The sequence below is a fragment of the Balaenoptera borealis genome, assembly GCF_965194805.1.
Source record: "Balaenoptera borealis genome assembly, chromosome: 1".
In the NCBI taxonomy this organism is placed as follows: domain Eukaryota; kingdom Metazoa; phylum Chordata; class Mammalia; order Artiodactyla; family Balaenopteridae; genus Balaenoptera; species Balaenoptera borealis.
This window is the reverse complement of record NC_138860.1, coordinates 154,543,011-154,560,919: the sequence shown is the minus strand read 5'-3', so window position 1 is coordinate 154,560,919 and position 17,909 is coordinate 154,543,011. Positions and strand designations below refer to the sequence as shown.

Genomic DNA, 17,909 nt, shown 5'->3' with positions numbered 1-17,909 from the left:
AAGACAAACGTAAGGAAAAGGAGAGCTAATGGAAATAAAGCATTTCTTCTTAAATAGAGAGAGAGAGAGAAAGAGAGAGGCTCAGGACTGAGGCTGACAAGGAATTAATGTCCCAAACCACATGACCATGTCATGTGACAGCCTGAGTGCTTGTCAACACACTGCAAGCTCTACCCTCACTCTGTGGCTCAGCGGTGCACTCGACCTTTGTCCATGCAGGTCACATTGCTGGGGGTGGGGAAGCTCCAGCTTCCACTAGAAGCCAACCCTATTTCACCCTGGCCAGTAAGACCTTCTGTTTTCCTCGTACCCTAGACGAGGACACTACAGCTCCCACCACTACTCTTTCTCATGCTACTATTACGACTAACAAAGTTAATATTTTCTGAACCCTTATGATGTGCCAGGCACTGTGCTAAGTAGTTTACATGTATTAACTCAGTTAATCCTCACAACCACCCCCATTTTACAGAGGAGACAATGAGGTTAATAATGTCATCTGTTTATGGTCATCCCGTTAGTAAAGGGAGGAACCAGGGGTAAAACCCTGGACATTTCACTGGGATTGAAAGCCCGGCACCAGCTGTCCTCATGGTTCACTCTCGCCTCACTCCTGCTGTCCAGTTAGATGTCACTCTGCTTTCATTGAATCTGCAGATTCTTCCACTTTATTCAGACGTGCTTTGACAACACTTCCCACTCCTCCGTGACTGCAAATATCCTAAATAAAATATTGTTCTAGGCCCTGTGCTAGGGATTGGGGATACAGATATGAGAAAAGCTGGGGAGACTGACATTTAAATGGAACGTGCTGGAAACTCAAAGAAGTGCATCCCAAGCATGTGGGGCATTACAGCCAGATTCTTAGGAGAGGAGGAGACACTTGAGCTGGTCCTGAGGTCGAGGGGGTGAGCATCAGAAGGGGGTGAGGACATTCTGGCTGGGCAAACAGGGAGTGCAGACAGGTGTGCTGGTGCAGTGTGGGATATGGGGGAACCAGTGGGGTTCACAATGGAGAGGGCCAGATGTGAGACTGGAAGGGCACTTGGGGTTGGGTCGTAAAAGACTTGAAGACCAGACTATGGTCTGGGGCTTTGTCTTGAGGCACTAGCCTATGTCAGGTCTTCAAGAATGAGAGATCTTCCTGTCCCCTGTGGTGACTGGCACGTAGTAGGTGCTTATTAAAACTAGCCGATTGGTTGATAAAGGCATTTGTCAAAACTTCTCCAGAGCACCAGACAGCATATTGGGGTTATTTCTGTTGCAGGCCCAGCCCTGCTGAGCAGAGAAGATTCTCTTTCTGCCCTCAATTTCCTCCAAGCTGGGACTTCACTGCTTCTGGCTGCAGTGGGTGCTCCTGGCTTCAGGATGTGTGGGCCAAGAACTTCTGCCAGCCCCCTGGGCTTCCTGTCAAACCTGAGATTTGGGTCAGGCCTCAGATTGCTGACCCAGGCCTAAACCACTTCTGCAGCTCTGAAGCCTACCCTGCCTTCCCTCCCGGCTCCACAGCCAGAGGGGTGTGTAGCCAAGTTGGGAAGGATCACACTTCCAAAACTCCAAACGCTGGGAGATGTGGGGCTACGACCAGGACTGCAGGGGGCCAGGGGTCCACCCTCATCCATGGGGGTAGAAAGAACCTCCCCACTGTAGAGCAATAAGCAGCTTTAAAAACTCTGGGCCCTGCTCACGGAAACAAATTCTCGGTTCTATTTTGCTATTTATAGTTACTTGTAAAATAAATAACACCCTTGATTGAAAGCTGTTAAATTGGTTCTCACTGCCTGCCAGGGCTCTGGGAAGCCCGCTAGGGTGTAACCACTCAGGACACTTGATTGCTGTTCCTTCTGGGTGGGGTCTACAGCACTCCTTCCAGACGAGTGTATTCACACCTGAGGCCTGTTAATGCCTCCTACAACTTTGCTCTGAACTGGCAGGCCTTTTTGCCTCCATCCCAGAGCCTCCCAGAGCGGGTGCCAGACACTCTACCATCTGCCACTCTCCTAGAATCCTAGTATTTCAGAATCTAAAAAAAATTTTTTCAGCCTACACTATTAATATCCAAGAATATTCAGGCTGTAAATTGTGAGAAACTTGGAATTCTGAAACTTGGAAATACGGAGAACGACAACATTGAATGATAAGTATATCGCGTCTAGGCCTCTGTCTACCACGGAGGTTTAGACAAGGCTGAATATATATCACTAATTGGTGTGTGTAAACTTGGCAGGAGGGCGGGGAAGAGTAATCCATTTCCTTTCTTCATTGTCCTTCATATTTCCATTTACTAAATGGCCCAGGGCGAGGCAGAGAAGGTGCTGCCTTCTAGCTGGCCAAATGTGTCATGAGGAGGATGCGTGAGATACCTATGGGGAGTATGGGGCACGTGGTGGCAGAAGCCAGTAAAAATACGAGTTATTACTATTATGTAGCCTCACTTATTTCCTGGAGAAATTCAAGTTATACTTAGAATTCTAGGCTCTTAATGCTTTAGAATTTGACTCCTAGGCTTCTAGAATTTTAGACTCCCAGATATTTAGACAAGGATATGGAATATTAAAGATATAAACTACTAGAATCTTAGGATCCTAGAATTCTAGGATAGCATAGCTCGAAGAGACCTAAGAATGTACCTAATTTAGTCTCATTCATAGTGGAATAGATTGGGGTTTGGGGAGGGTCTGGGCTAATGAAGACCTGTTAGAGGCTATTGCAACTTTTGTTGAGTACGGCAGCATCCAAGGCTTGAGCTGGGCATGCGGGAGATGGGGGAGGAAAAGGCACATAGTTACTCTTAATAACAGGTGTATAAACAGGGTCTCGATTAATGCTTCTCAGAGCAGTTAACAGTAAAATTATGAGATGCCAAATCCAGGGTTCTTACTTTATGCTGAGGAAACAGAGGTCTTGAGAAGGAAAGTGATTTGTCCAGTTTGGAATAATCAGTTGGTGACAGATCAGATCTGGACACAAATCTGTGTTTTTTGACTTCCAGCCAGTTATTTCCCTTCCACTGGTATGCCTCTACTGGACTGAGGTCACTCACCGCATTCCTTTGACAGCTTTATGGGAAGCAGGTAGTATATCACTGGGATACTTAGTAAATGGAAATATAAAGGACAGCAAAGAAAGGAAATGGATTGTGTGATAGGACCTCTAGACAAAATTCACCGGTTAATTCAGGGCAAGACTGTGGGTTTTACTCTTCTGTGGCCCATTCTGTCTTTCTATCTCAGACCAAGTCCTGAGCTTGCTGGGCTGAAACTGGACCTTGGTCACAAAGTGAGGCCTCAGTCTGGTCACAGACCAACACTTGACCTTGGCCAAAGCCTGAGCCTTGACTTCAATAACAAAATAAGATAAAGCATTTAGTCAGAAAATTAGAACACAGGCCATATTTTGTATTGAGCAGACCATCTTTTGTACTGAACAGATCTTCTAGGTTTAGAAAAAGAGAGTGGGCTCTGGAGTTCCCCAGAGCAGAGCCTCTTGGTTTCATGAGCAGGGGGTTTTTGAGAAGAAAGCTTTTCTTCCAAGCACATTTCAGATTTTTCTGTCCTTGTGGATGTGAAGTGACTTATCTGGTTGATGAATTTGGGCAGAAGTTCTAGGCATGTAGAGCTCAGCTCTGCCATTTTCTTTCTCTTGGGAGCTGTCTACTCATAGGAAGTGACTGCTGCTGTTCCTCTGGGGCCTGGGCCATGTAGGCTGGCGTGGTCCCTGGTCTGAGTACTCTACCTTGTTGGGTAAGTCTGTCTATTTATGGGGATTATTTAGCAGTACTATATTAGTCAGGGGAAGCTACTTTTGAACCAACAGCTCCTATGTTGCAATGGGTTTACGCGGTAAAAGTTAGTTTCTTGCTCATGTTGCTGACAAATGTGGGGTGGGTTCTCTGCTCCATGCAGTCATTCAGGATCCAAGTTCCTTCCATTGTGTGACTTTGGCGTCTTGTAGAGCAGTGGTTCTCCACCAGGGATGATTTGGCCCTTCAGAGGACCTTTGGAAGTGGCTGGAGATATTTGGGTTGTCACAGTGGCAACTAGGGGTGCTATTGGCATCTCATGCGTAGACACCGGAGACACTTCTGAATATCCTACAATGCACAGGAAGGCCCCACAACAAAGAATTATCTGGCTACAAGTGCCAATAGTGCTGAGGTTAAAAAATCTTGTTGGGACATTCTACCAGCAGATGAAGAAAGTGGCGGGGGGGCTATGGAGAAGTACATGTGAGAGTTTATGAGTCTTGCCTGGCAGTGGTATACTTTGCTTTGGTTTTGCCCAAAGTCCACTGGCTAGAACTAAGTCACATGACAACACCCAACAGTGAATGAGGCTGGGAAGTGTAGAGGGTTGATGGCCAGGAAGAAGGGGAGCAGGCTTGCTGAGCATCTGTCCAGGTTCTGACATGAGACACATCTGTCTCCAACTCTGGCCAATAAAAGTACTGTTTCATTCTCTATCTATATGCTCTTTTACTTCTTAAATCATGCAGGTTGATCAACCATGGATTCAATACTGACTTAGGGGGGCTTCCCTGGTGGCGCAGTGGTTGGGAGTCTGCCTGCTAATGCAGGGGACATGGGTTCGCGCCCTGGTCTGGGAGGATCCCACATGCCGCGGAGCGGCTAGGCCCGTGAGCCACAACTGCTGAGCCTGCGCGTCTGGAGCCTGTGTTCCTCAACGAGAGAGGCCGTGATGGTGAGAGGCCCACGCACCGCGATGAAGAGTGGCCCCCGCTTGCCGCAACTACAGGAAACCCTAGCACAGAAACGAAGACCCAACATAGTAATCAATCAATCAATAAATAAATCTTTAAAAAAAAAAATACTGCCTTAGGCAAACTGCTTTAACTCTTTGGTCCTCTGCTAATGTACAACATGGAGGTAACAGAATTCACCTCCCGGGGGTTGCTGTGAGGGTTTCTCCTGCTCTATCTTTTTTTTTATACATCTTTATTGGAGTATAATTGCTTTACAATGGTGTTTTAGTTTCTGCTGTATAGCAAAGTGAATCAGCTATACATATACATATATCCCCACCATATCTCCTCACTCTTGCGTCTCCCTCCCATCTTCCCTATCCCACCCCTCTAGGTGGTCACAAAGCACTGAGCTGATCTCCCTGTGCTATGCAGCTGCTTCCCTCTCCTGCTCTATCTTTACCTACATTCTGAGAAGAGATCCCTCCTTTGTCCACTCAGAAGAAAATTCTGAGGTACCCCATTCCAGAAAATGAAATTTCATCCTCATCACAAAACTCAGCTCTCTGACAGGAGAAGGAAGAAGTTTTCAAGAAGAAATTTCAATATCCAGGGTTACTAAAAAGCAGGATTCTGAGAAGTTTCTGTTACTCAGAAATTTGTTTTGAAAATGAAAATGACTGCAAAAAATGGCCCTTGACTGAGCAGGGGGACATTCGATCCTAGTTTCAGGCCTGCCTCTCTATCTGTGCAGCCTCGGGCACTCCCATGACGGGCCTTAGGGTCCTTGCTGTGCAGTTGGCAAGGTGACTTTCCTAATAGCTCTAAGGTTCAGTGTAAGCTTGTCTCCCTTTGTACATCCCTCTCTTGGCCCCTCTCCCCATTTTCTTGGCAATGGTCTCCACTTGAAGAATGGGATCTTGTTTATAAAGGAAGGGCACAGCAGAGGTGGAAGTTTAATGACCATCTCCCCTCCTGGGGAACCCAGCTGGCAGAGGAAAGTCCTCAGGAGGTTGTCATAGCTAACCAGGCCGTTATCCTCACTTCCTCAGAAGGAAATCTCAGTAGTGACTGATGTGGCCCATTTGGGCAAATTTGGGAGCCCAGAGAAATGCTTCCTGGCAGATCTGCATGTAAAGTTCCACATTAACCACAGTCTGCCTGGCAGCCACGGTCTCAGGCATCCTTGCAAGGCCTGCTCAAGAGCCTCAAAGAAAGAGGCAGAGAATTTCAGGTCAGGTGAGAAGTGAGAGGTCAGTCTGTGGGCATGGAGAGTGGATAGACTCTAGACTCTAGCTCAGAGAGGAAACTGTCTAGAGTTCTCTATGGAATCCCTGCAATGATTTTTCTCCTCATGCTTCCTTCTCATCCAGAACAGACCTCAGCATACAGCGGGCATCATTAAAACCTAGCTGGATTGACATGACATGTGGAGGCATACCTTGTACTATGGCACTTTGTTTTATCGAGCTTCGCAGATATTGCTTTTTTTACAATTTGAAGGTTTGTGGCAACCCCGTGTCGAGCAAGTCTATCAGTGCCATTTTTCCAATAACATTTGCTCTCTTCATTCTTTGCATCACATTTTGATAATTTTTGCAGTATTTCAAGCTTTTTCATTATTGTTATATTTGTTACAGTGATCTGTGATCAGTGATCTCTGATGTTACTACTATGACTCGCTGAAGGCTAGATGATGGTTAGCATTTTTAAATAATAAAGTTTTTAAAATTAAAATACGTACTTTTGCTTTTTAGACATCATGCCATTGCAGACTTAATGGACCACAATATAATGTAATATAACTTTTATATGCACTGGGAAACCAAAATATTTGTGTGACTCGCTTTATTGCTGTGGTCTGGAACCAAACCCTCAATATCCCAGAGGTATACCTGTTCATGATTTGATACTTAAATTGTCTTAAGTCAAGGCTAAAAAACTGTGTGCCAAAAAGAACACATAGTGGAAAAACATTAGACATGAAAGAGTTGCCTCTTCTCTCTACTCAGCAATGCCAAGAGCTGAAAGGAGGAAAGACAGAGGGAGGAAGAATGTGGGGGAAGACATGAAACTGCTGGCTTCAAGATCTGGCTGACCGAAGTCTTAATCCCCCCAAGAGAGCCGTCATTAAAGACTTGTTGACTTAGCTCAATACGCAGCCTGAAGCTTTCTGGGGCCACAGCTGCCCCTACCCTCTCCTCATTTAGAAGCCCCCTCCTTCCCCAACAGACTGGGACAAACAGTAAGGCTCCCTCCAACCAGCTTCTCCTCTGGACTTCTTTTTTTTTTTTTTATCTGAGCAAGAGATTGCCCTGCAGCTGCTATCAACTGGGATCAGATACATCCTTCCCAGGTAAATAAACATCCCAGCCAAACCCAAGCTTCCCTGCAGCTTTGCAGCACTCCAACCCGCAAGCCTGCACAAGAAGATAGGTCAGGAAAGAAAGGGAAATTTGTCATAATCGTCATGGGAAGTGCAGTGTTCATGGAAGGGATACTCCCTCCCCTCCGCTCTCCCCTAACTTAATCTCAGTGACGGAGGAGGTTCCAAGACAGAGACCCCTAGAGATTGGGAGTGTGTACAGGAAGAGGGGACTGGGAGTTAACTCCCTGGTTGGATGCTCGCTAAAGTGCTGAATCTGCAGCTACTTCCAGTTCCTGCTATGAGAGCACGGCAGAACATGAGAGAAAGTTCTAGGAAGAACTTGACCTCTGTCCGCTGGAATTTGAGAGTATGCATAAACCAGAGATTGATACTTGCTTCTTTATAAAAATAAATAATTAATTAATTAGTTTTTTTTTTTTTTTACTTGCTTCTTTTTATTTTATTTTTTAAAAATTTATTTATTTATTTTTTTGGCTGTGTTGGGTCTTCATTGCTGCGCACAGGCTTTCCCTAGTTGCGGCAAGCAGGGGCTACTCTTCGTTGCGGTGCACGGGCTTCTCATTGCGGTGGCTTCTCTTGTTGCAGAGTGCAGGCTCTAGGCGCGAGGGCTTCAGTAGTTGTGGCACACGGGCTCAGTAGTTTTGGTGCACAGGCTTAGTTGCTCCGAGGCATGTGGGATCTTTCAGGACCAGGACTCGAACCTGTGTCCCCTGCATTGGCAGGCGGATTCTTAACCACTGCGCCACCAGGGAAATCCTGCTTGCTTCTCTTTAAAAAGAGTTTTATTGAGATGTAATTGACCTACTGCACATATTTAAACTGTACAATTTCATAAGTGTTGACATATGTATACACTCATGAAACCACCACTATAAAGAAAGTAGTGAGTAGCCATCATCCCCAATTTTCCTCTGTACAAGTTTGCCCCTTTGTAAATTACTCCCCTCATCCCATTCCACACCAAGTTTCCATCAAACAACCATCAAACTGCTTTCTGTTACTACAGAACTCATTTGCATTTGCTAGAGTTTTACATAAGTGGAATCATACAGTATGTACTCTTTTCGTCTGGCTTCTTTCACTCAGCATAAATATCTTGAGATTCACCCATGTTGTTGTGTGTATCACTAGCTCATTCTTTTTTGTTGCTGAACAGCATTCCATTGTATGTATATACAACAATTTACTTATCCATTCCCCAGTCTATGGAACTTTGGGTTCTTTCCAGTTTGGGGCCGTTACAAATAAAGCTGCTATGTCCATTCATGTACGAGTCTTGTATAGGCATGCTTTCATACATCTTCAGTGGAATGGTTAGATCGTATGGTAGCTGTACCTTTTAAGAAACCACCAAATTTTTTCCCGAAGTGGTCGTACCATTTTCCGTTCCCACCAGCAGTGTATGAGAGTTCCAGTTCCTCTGCCTCCTTTCCAGCACTCAGCATGATCAGTCTTTAAATTATAGTCATTTTCATACATGTGTAGTGGTATCATATTGTGGTTTTAAAGTTACTAATGATGATGATCACCTTTTCATGTTTGTTTGTTTTTTTGCCAGCGATATATCTTATTTGGTGAAATGTCTTTTCAAATATTTTGTCCATTTTTTAATTGTGTTGCTTATTTTCTTTTTACTGAGTTGGGAGAATTCTTTATAGATTTTGGATACAAGTCCTTTATCAAAGTACACTCTACATATATTTTCAATTAGTCTTAGCTGGTCTTTTCATTCCCTTAAGAGTGTCTTTTAAAGTGCAGAAGTTTTTTTTTTTTTCCTGTGAGTTGGACTTTTTATTTAGATTCCTCATGTAAGTGATTCCATACAGTATTTGTCTTTTCTGCCTGGCTTATTTTACTTAGCATAATGCCTTCAGGGTCCATCCATGTTGTCTCAGGTGGCAGGGTTTCCTTCTTTCTCGTGGCTGAATAATATTCCGTGTGTGTGTGTGTGTGTGTGTGTGTGTGTGTGTGTCATTGTTTTTATCTATTCATCCATTGATGGACACTTGTTTCCATGTTAAGAATATGCTGCAATAAATATGGGAGAGCAGATCTCTCTTCCATATCCTGTTTTCATTTCCTTTGGATATATACCCAGAAGTGGGATTGCTGGGTCATATGGTAGTTCAGTTTTAGTTTCTTGAGGAACCTCCATGCTGTTTTCTATAGTGGCTGCACCAATTTACAGGCTCACTAACAGTGCACTGGGGTTCCCTTTTCACCACATCCTCCCCAATATTTATTTCTTGTCTTTTGATGACAGCCATCAAATAGAATAGAAGTGAGGTGCTATCATTCTGGTTTTGATTTGCATTTCCCTGATGATGAGTGATGTTGAGCATCTTTTTATGTACTTGTTGGCAGTTTGGATGTCTTCTTTGGGAAAATGTTTGTTCAGTTCCTCTGCCCATTTTTTAATCCAGTTGTTTGTTTTTTTGGTTATTTAGTTGTGTGAGTTTATATATATATATATATAGTTTTGGGTTTTTTTTGGATATTAACCCCTTATTAGACATATGATTTGGAAATGTTTTCTCCGATTTGATAGGTTGCCTTTTCATTTTGTTGATGGTTTCTTTCACTGTGCAGAAGTTTTTTAGTTTGATATTGGTCATATTTGCTTTTATTGTCCTTGTTTTTTGGTGTCAAATCCAAAAAATCATTGCAAAGTCTGATGTCACAGAGCTTATTCCCTATGTTTTCTTTTAGGAGTTTTACAGTTTCAGGTATTAAATGTAAGTCTTTAATCCATTTTTAGTTGGTTTTTATGTATGGTGTAAGGTAGAGGTCCAGTTCATTCTTTTGCCTGTGGCTGTCCAGTTTTCCCAACATCATTTATTGAAGAGACTGTCTTCACCATTGTATATGCTTGGCTCTTTGTTATAAATTAATTGACCATATTTGCTTGGGTTTATTTCTGGGTTCGCCATTCTATTCCTTGACCTATATGTCTGTTTTTATGTTAGTACCATGCTGTGTCTTTTTTTAATTGAAATATGGTTGATTTACAATTACCATACTGTTTTGATTACTATAGTTTTGTAATGTAGTTTGAAATCATGACGTGTGATGCCTCCAGTTTTGTTATTTATTTATTTATTTATTTTTTTCCAGATCGCTTTGGCTAATCTGGAAAGACATTTTGACTAATCTGGTTCCAAAGACATTTTAAGATTGTTTTTTCTATTTCTGTAAAAAATGCTATTGGAAGTTTGAAAGGGATTACATTGAATCTGTAGATCACTTTGGGTAGTATGGACATTTTAACAATATTAATTTTTCTAATCAGTGAATATGCAATATCTTTACATTTATTTGTGTCTTCTTCAATTTCTTTCATCACTGTTTTATAGTTTTCACTGTGCAGATCTTTCACTTCCCTGGTTAAATTTATTTCTATGTATTTTATCTTTTTCTATGTAATTGTATATCTGGCATAATATTAATCACCTTTAAGTGTGCCAAAAGTATAATTAACCAAGCTGTTGTTATCAGTCATTGAGGTTGTTTCTAAAATTTCACCTGAGAAACAATACTGAGTATCTTTGAATATAAATCTTTGTGCATGTATCTGATTACACATAAGATAATTTCTTTTAACTGGACTTATTTCAGTGTAAGCATTTTAAACATTTTGAGAACTTTCATGGGAATAAAGACACAGACCTACTAGAGAATGGACTTGAGGATACGGGGAGGGGGAAGGGTAAGCTGGGACAAAGTGAGAGAGTGGCATGGACATATATACACTACCATACGTAAAATAGCTAGCTAGTGGGAAGCAGCCGCATAGCACAGGGAGATCAGCTCGGTGCTTTGTGACCACCTAGAGGGGTGGGATAGGGAGGGTGGGAGGGAGGGAGTTGCAAGAGGGAAGAGATATGGGGACATATGTATATGTATAACTGATTCACTTTGTTATAAAGCAGAAACTAACACACCATTGTAAAGCAATTATACTCCAATAAAGATGTTTAAAAAAAAAAAAAACTTTCAAAAGCTATTGCCTATTTTTTAAAAAATGTATCCTCACTGACCCGCAATATTATTTTAAAATATCATCGCCTATTTAATAGCTGAAAATGATAATTTTTTGTTTTTATTTCTTTGATTCCTTAATGTAGTAGAACATTTTGTGTATATTTATTAGTCCCTATTGTTTTTCTCATGTTAATTGCTAATACCTGACTAGGAAGCTTTTTGACAGGAAAAAGGACTTTGTTTTTCCCCCTGTAAGCAGATGCCCCTGGCTGTATAGCAGAAGTTTTAAATTTTGAAAAGGTCTAACTTATTAAAATTTTCTTTTATGGGTTGTACTTTGATGTTGAATCTAAAAAACTTTGCTTGTCCTAAAGTCACAAAGACTTTCTCCTCAAAATATTATAGCTTTATGATCTACATTTAAGTCTATGATGCATTTTGAGTTAAATTTTTGTATGTGGTGTGAGTTATGGACTGAATCCCCCCTCTTTTCTTGTTTTTTGCTTATGCATATCCAATTGTTCCAACATTTATGAAAAGACTGTTCTTTCTCCACTGAATTGCCTTTACATCTTCGTCAAAAAATCAGTTGTCAATATATGTTTGGATCTATTTCTGGACTCCTTACTCTGTTCCATTGACCTGAATGCCTATTTGGATTCCAATGCTATGCTTTTGATTACTGTAACTTTATAGTAAGTCTTGAAATCAGGTAAAGTTATCTCACCAACATTGTTCTTTTTCAAAGTTGTTTTGGTTATTCTATGTCCTTTGCATTTCCACATGAATTTTAGAATCAACTTGTCAATTTATGCAAAAAGTTTCAGGATTTTGATTGGGATTTCATGAATCTATAGATCAATTTGGAAATAAGTGACATTTTAACTATGGTGAGTCTTCTAACCCACCAACAGGGTATATCTTCATTTATTTAGGTCATCTTTACTTTCTCTCAGTGATGTTTGGGAGTTTTAAGTGTACAGTTCTTTCATATCTTTTGTCAGATTTACCTTGAATTATGTAGTATTTTTGATACTTTTGTAAATGTTTTAAAATTTTTATTTCTGATAGTTTGTTGGTAGCACATAGAAACACAAGTGATTTCTTTATATTCATCTTATATCCTGCAATCTTGCTAAACATACTTATTAGTTATAGTTGATTTTCTGCACATGCCATTAGATTTTCTATATAGACACTCATTTTGCCTGGGAATAAGAGCAATTGTATTTTTCCTTTTTGATTTGGATTCCTTTTATTCTTTTTATTTAAGTATTATATTGTACAATGTTGAAAAAAAGTGGTGATAACAGAAATGCTTTTCTTGTTTCCGATATTAGAGGGGAAATTTAAAAACTTTTACCACTAAGTAGACTGTTATGTGTAGTTTTCTTGTAGATACTTTTTTTTCAGATTGAGGAAGTTCCCTTCTATGCCTAGTTTGTTGAGGGTCTTTATCCAGATTGATTGTATTTTATAAGGATGTTGAATTTTGTTAAATGCTTTTCCAGCATCTATTAAGATGACCGTGTGGTTTTCTTTTTTGGTTTGTTAATATGATGAATTGCATTGATTTTAAAAAATGTTTAATTGTGATAAAAAAAACACATGACTTAAAATTTACCATATTAACCATTTAAAAGTGTTAATTATATTCACATTGCTGTGCAACAGATCTTCAGAATTTGCAATGATTTCTGAGTGTTTAACATTCAGAAATCACCCTGCATTACTCGGAAAAATACAACTTGACCATGATGATCTTTTTTATATGTTTATACCTTTTTTATATGTTGTTGGATTTGATTTGCTATAATTTTGTTTAGGATTTTTCAGTTGTGTTTTTGAAAGATATTGGTTTGCAGTTTTCTTTTCTGTTAATGTCATTATCTGGTTTCAGCATGACAGTAATGCTGGCATCAGATAATGAGTTGGGAGGCACGGCCTCCTCTTCAATTTTCTGGAAGAGTTTGTGTAGAATTGGTATTGTTTCTTCTCTTAATGTTTGGTAGAATTCACCGTGAAGCCATCTGGCCTAGAGTTTTCCTTAAGGGAGAGTTTTTAAACTACAAATTCTATTTCTTTAATAGATACAGAGTTATTAAGGTTATCTATTTTTTCTTGACTAAGTTTTGGTAATTTATATCTTTTAAGGAATTGGTCCATTTCAGCTGAATTGTCAAATTTATAGCTATAAAGTTAATCATAATATTCTCTTATTTAAAATAATATCTGTGGAATCTGTGGTGATGTTACCTCTTGCATTCCTGATTTTATAATTTTTGTCTTTCTTTTTTCCTGTTCAAGCTGGGTAAGAGATTAACCAATCTTATTGATCTTCTCAAAGAACCAGATTTTGGTTTCAATGATTTTTTAAAATTGTTTTAGTGTTTTCTATTTTACTGATCTCCACATTGAACTTTATTATTTTATTTCTTCTTACTTTATGTTTAGTTTGCTCTCTCTTTTTTCTTTTAACTGCTATGTCTTCAAGTTAACTAATCTTTTCTTCTGCCGTGTTTAATATACCCTAAATTCCATCCAGAGTATTCTTCATCAAAGATGTAGTTTTCATATCTAGAATTTCTATTTGAGTCTTTTTGATATCTTTCATATCTCAACTTTTTCAATACATAGAATACAATTATAACAACTATTTTGAAATCTTAGTCTGCTGGTTTTAAAATCTGTCTCAGTTCTTAGACTACTTTGATAGATTGATTATTATCCTTATTAGGGACTGTGTTTTCCTGCTTCGTTGCATGCCCGGTAATCTTTGTTTAGATGCCGGAAACAGTGATTTTTACCTTGTTGGGAGGTGGATTTTTTTGTTCCTATAAATTTTCTTGAGTTTGTTCTGGGATGTTACTTGGAAACAATTTGCTCTTCTTGGGTCTTGCTTTTATGATTTGTTTGGTATATCTGCAGCAGTCTAGGGTGAATTATTCCCCACTACTGAGCAAAACCTTCTTGAGTACTCAAACCCAGTACTCAGGAATTATGATTCGTTTCAGTCTGGCTGGGGGAAGATGCAATATTTCCAGCCCTGAGTGAGTGTTGGACATTGTTTTCTAATCTTTTCAGATTATTTTTTCCCTGACCTCTATGTTTCTTTACATGAATTCATTGATCACTACCCTCCTGAATATCAGAGGGGGATCCTCTGCAGATCTTTGGGGTTCTCCCTCTGTACGGCTCTTCCTCTTTGTTACTCTGTCCTGTGGACTCCAGCCCACTTGGTACTCCCAACTCTCAGCTTCATTTCTTTCACTCAGATTTTTGTTCCCTGCACCACTGCCTGGAAACTCTCTCAAGGCATCAAGCTGGGATGATCATAGGCTTACTCATTTGTTTCTTGTCTCTCAAGGATCACTGTCCTTTGTTGTCAAGTGTCTTGAAAACTGTTGTTTTTTAAAAAAATATTTTGTCTGTTTCTTTTTGTTTGTTTAAGGCAGGAGGGTAAATCCAATCCAATAACTATCTTGGGCAAAGGTGGAAATCTCCTGGCATCTGCTTCTTACCATAGATTTCTGATATCAGCAAGCTTGTCAGAGCGACCCACTTCTGAAGGGAGAGTATGTACTCTTGTGAAGTTTTTCTGGGAAGAAGAAAATTCTCTGCTCTGTATCCACCTCACCAACTTCCCTTCAGCCCTTGGAGAGTGCGGAAAAAACCTCCACGTCTCTCAGGGCTCCGTTACAATGAGAGTACAGAGGAGAAGGTGGCAGCTCTGGTGGCCATGGACCAAGTAAGATGGCATCCAGATGGAGAGGAATTGAGGGACAAGATTGTTTCTAGGACAAAGGGAGACATGGCTACCCACCTCTTGGGGTTCTCAGTGATGGAAAGTGATGGCACAGAGATGAACATCTCTCTCCAAAAACACCCCACTTTATCTAATAGGAGACCAACACATTGCCAGAGGCCATCAACAACAGAGAGAAACAGATCAAGCCAATGTGAGAGCAGGGACTTCTTTCCATCAGTGACAAGAAGCCATTTATTTAAGGTGACTTCCTCTATCCCTTTTATTCTCCCTTCTTCCCTCCACGTGAGAGACACGAGACTGAGAAAAGAAAAGAGGAGGAGTAAAAGACAAGATCAAGTCCCCTTCCCACTCTTCGAACTTGAGTTACAAGTCTGGCAACCTTTGAATGGGGGAGAAGACTTGGATATGATATTGAAGTTGTGAACTGGACTGGACTTTGAGTAACTGACATTGATAGGAAAGCTATGGGATCTGCCTGGAAGAATCTTTAGGAGGTGAGACTGAGAGACTGGACAGAGCTAGCTACCTGCAGTGAATGGAGAAAATAAATTGATCTTTATTTATACCCCTATGAATCAAGTCTTCTCAGTAAACTGGCTACATCTGATCAGCTAACGATAGCTCCCAAATATTGAGACAGGCACTATGCTGAGTGTTGTACTTACCATATTTGTTCTTCACAACCTACAAGATAGTTACCATTTTATTTCCTCTATTTTGCAGATGAGGTAAACCGAGGCACAGCTGACTTGCTTAAATATAGAGTGTAGAAATTTCAGATCTGAGAAACTGATGGGAGTAATTTCATGTGTATCACTCCAGTCTAGGGAAAACCCATTCTACTCAGCTTCTTTGCTCTTACTCATGATACTTTCCTAAACATTTTGCCTGTGTTCAGAGTTTTTTACATTTCCCCAGGCTATATTCTGTCAATCCATCTCCTATTGAGACCAGGTCAGCTCAGCTGCTGGGATGGAGGTGGATGAGGAAAGGGGACATTATGGGAAAGCTTTCATTTTAAGAAGATGAAATGTTGGATCAGGGCTTATGTCTGAGTGAGAGGCATCAGATAGGTGGGTGGCCTTGGATAAGTCACTTAACCTCTTTGTGCTTTAGTTTCCTGATATGTCAAATGAGGATAGTAATTGCCTTAGTCCATTTGGGCTGCTATAACAAAATACCACACCCCAGAAGCTTATAAACAACAGAAATTTATTTCTCACAGTTTTGGAGGCTGGATGTCTGAGGTTAGGGTGTCAGCATAGTGGGGTGAGGGCCCTCTTCCAGGTCCAGACTCCTTTTTGTATCTTCATAGGGCAGGAGGCACTGGGGACCTCTTTGGCCTATTTTATAAGGGCACTAATCCCATTTATGAGGGCTCTGCCCTCAAGACCAAATCACTTCCCAAGGGTCCCATCTACTAACACCATCACCTTTGGGGGTTAGGGTTTCAACATATGAATTTTGGGGGGCACGAACATTCAGACCATAGCAGGAATAGTACCTAGTCCATAGGGCTGTTGTGAAGAACAAAGTGTCAGTATAGGCCAAGACCTGTATCAGTATCTGGCCTCCTCTATCCAATGATTAGCCATTATTGTTATCTGCCCTCTATTACTGGGTAAGTTCCCTTCCGCTGCTGAAAGAAAATGTCTGAATGAACCTAAACATATGCATTTCCTTTTTCTCCACATCTTCACTGTCTCCTCCCTCATGACCCCATCTCCATCATCACCCCAAGAAACATACCTTTACTTAGCAAAACCACTCTCCCCACTCACAAGAGAAAGAAGGGGAACGTTTTTGCTTATTTCTGGAAAGACCTCACATTTGACACGATTTCTGCCCAGCTTTCCTGAGTACACCTCCGGTTACATTGCTGAAGGATGTCAGAGTGAGTAGTTAAGCCCATCTCTGTCTGGTTACCCAGATGAGAAATTCTGGAGTCCTGCCTTCTCTGCAATGGGCTGTGTGGCCATGTGGGTCCCTGCAGTACCTTCCAAGTGCGCCAGGTGGCAGGTGTGCATCCGAAATGCAGGTGAGTCTGCTGCACAACCAGTTCTGCTGGTGGCACCAGAATCACCTGGGAGATTTCTAACAACATGGGTGCCTAGGCCCTGGCCCCGGGATCCTGACGCTGTGGGTTTGGTGTGGGACCCAAGCACATGCATTTTTAAAAAGCTCCACAGGGAATTATGATTCAGCTTGCTGCAGAGACCTGCATTTGGAGGCCAGAAGCCACTGCTTTAGAGTATTCCAGAGAACGGCAGCCACACGCAAGCATGAAAGGCAGCACAGATCACCACCCTGGGCTCTTGGACCTCAGAGGGTGAGAGGTTTTACAGCGTGTCAGAATTGACAGGGACCTGACGGCTCACTGATATAGCACTAAGCATAGGAGACTGAGGCTGGGAGGACTTGCCCACTGTCAGAGCCCTGCTCTGTGGTTACCGTGCTGTCACTTCCCCACTAGCCCAGGGATCTGAGAATACTTTGGGGAAGCTACAGGAAGGACCCTCCTGCCCGAATCAGTGCCTTTAGCTGCTATTGGAACAACTCCAAGCCCAAATAATTCAAAACTGTGTGAACATGTTTTTGCCTGAATCAGGATTCACCCCCTGGTGGCCTGGTCCCAGAGACCATGTTCTTAATTGCCCTGCATCACTGCCCCTCTGCCACTGCCTGAGCACTCTCCTTGCCCCCCACCCCGTGCCCCCCTCTGCTCCTGCCCCGTCTTCTCAGAGACCTTGGGCAAATCAAGACTTTTCCCTGCCTCGGTTTCCTCCTCTGTGAGACAGGGATAATGATTATGTGAGGAAACATAGTCATTGCTGTGTGTAATTGCTTATCTTGCCTCTAAACGCTCTCTGACCTTCAATACTTTGAAGATGGACTCTGGTTTCCCAGAGGCTGAGGACCTTGGAAAATCTATAGCCTAAACCCTTCAGTTTATAGAAACTGGGCCCAGAAAGCTGAGTTACTATGACAGGGGAATTAGGATCCAGGTGACCTCACTCCCAGACCCCTGTCCTTTCCTCCATATCACAGGCACACGGCCCTGCAGCCATT

The 17,909-nt window shown here is 41.6% G+C and overlaps 1 pseudogene across 1 annotated transcript in view; it reads left to right on the top strand.

The window, feature by feature from the left end:
* Positions 1–5,469: 5,469 nt before the first annotated feature.
* The window catches only part of LOC309620463, a 60,761-nt pseudogene continuing 48,321 nt past the window's right edge, over positions 5,470–17,909 (top strand). The window contains exons 1-2 of the transcript XR_014249771.1: positions 5,470–5,507; positions 6,852–7,057. The product of XR_014249771.1 is annotated as an uncharacterized misc_RNA (transcript). The remainder of the gene's footprint in view (positions 5,508–6,851; positions 7,058–17,909) is intronic.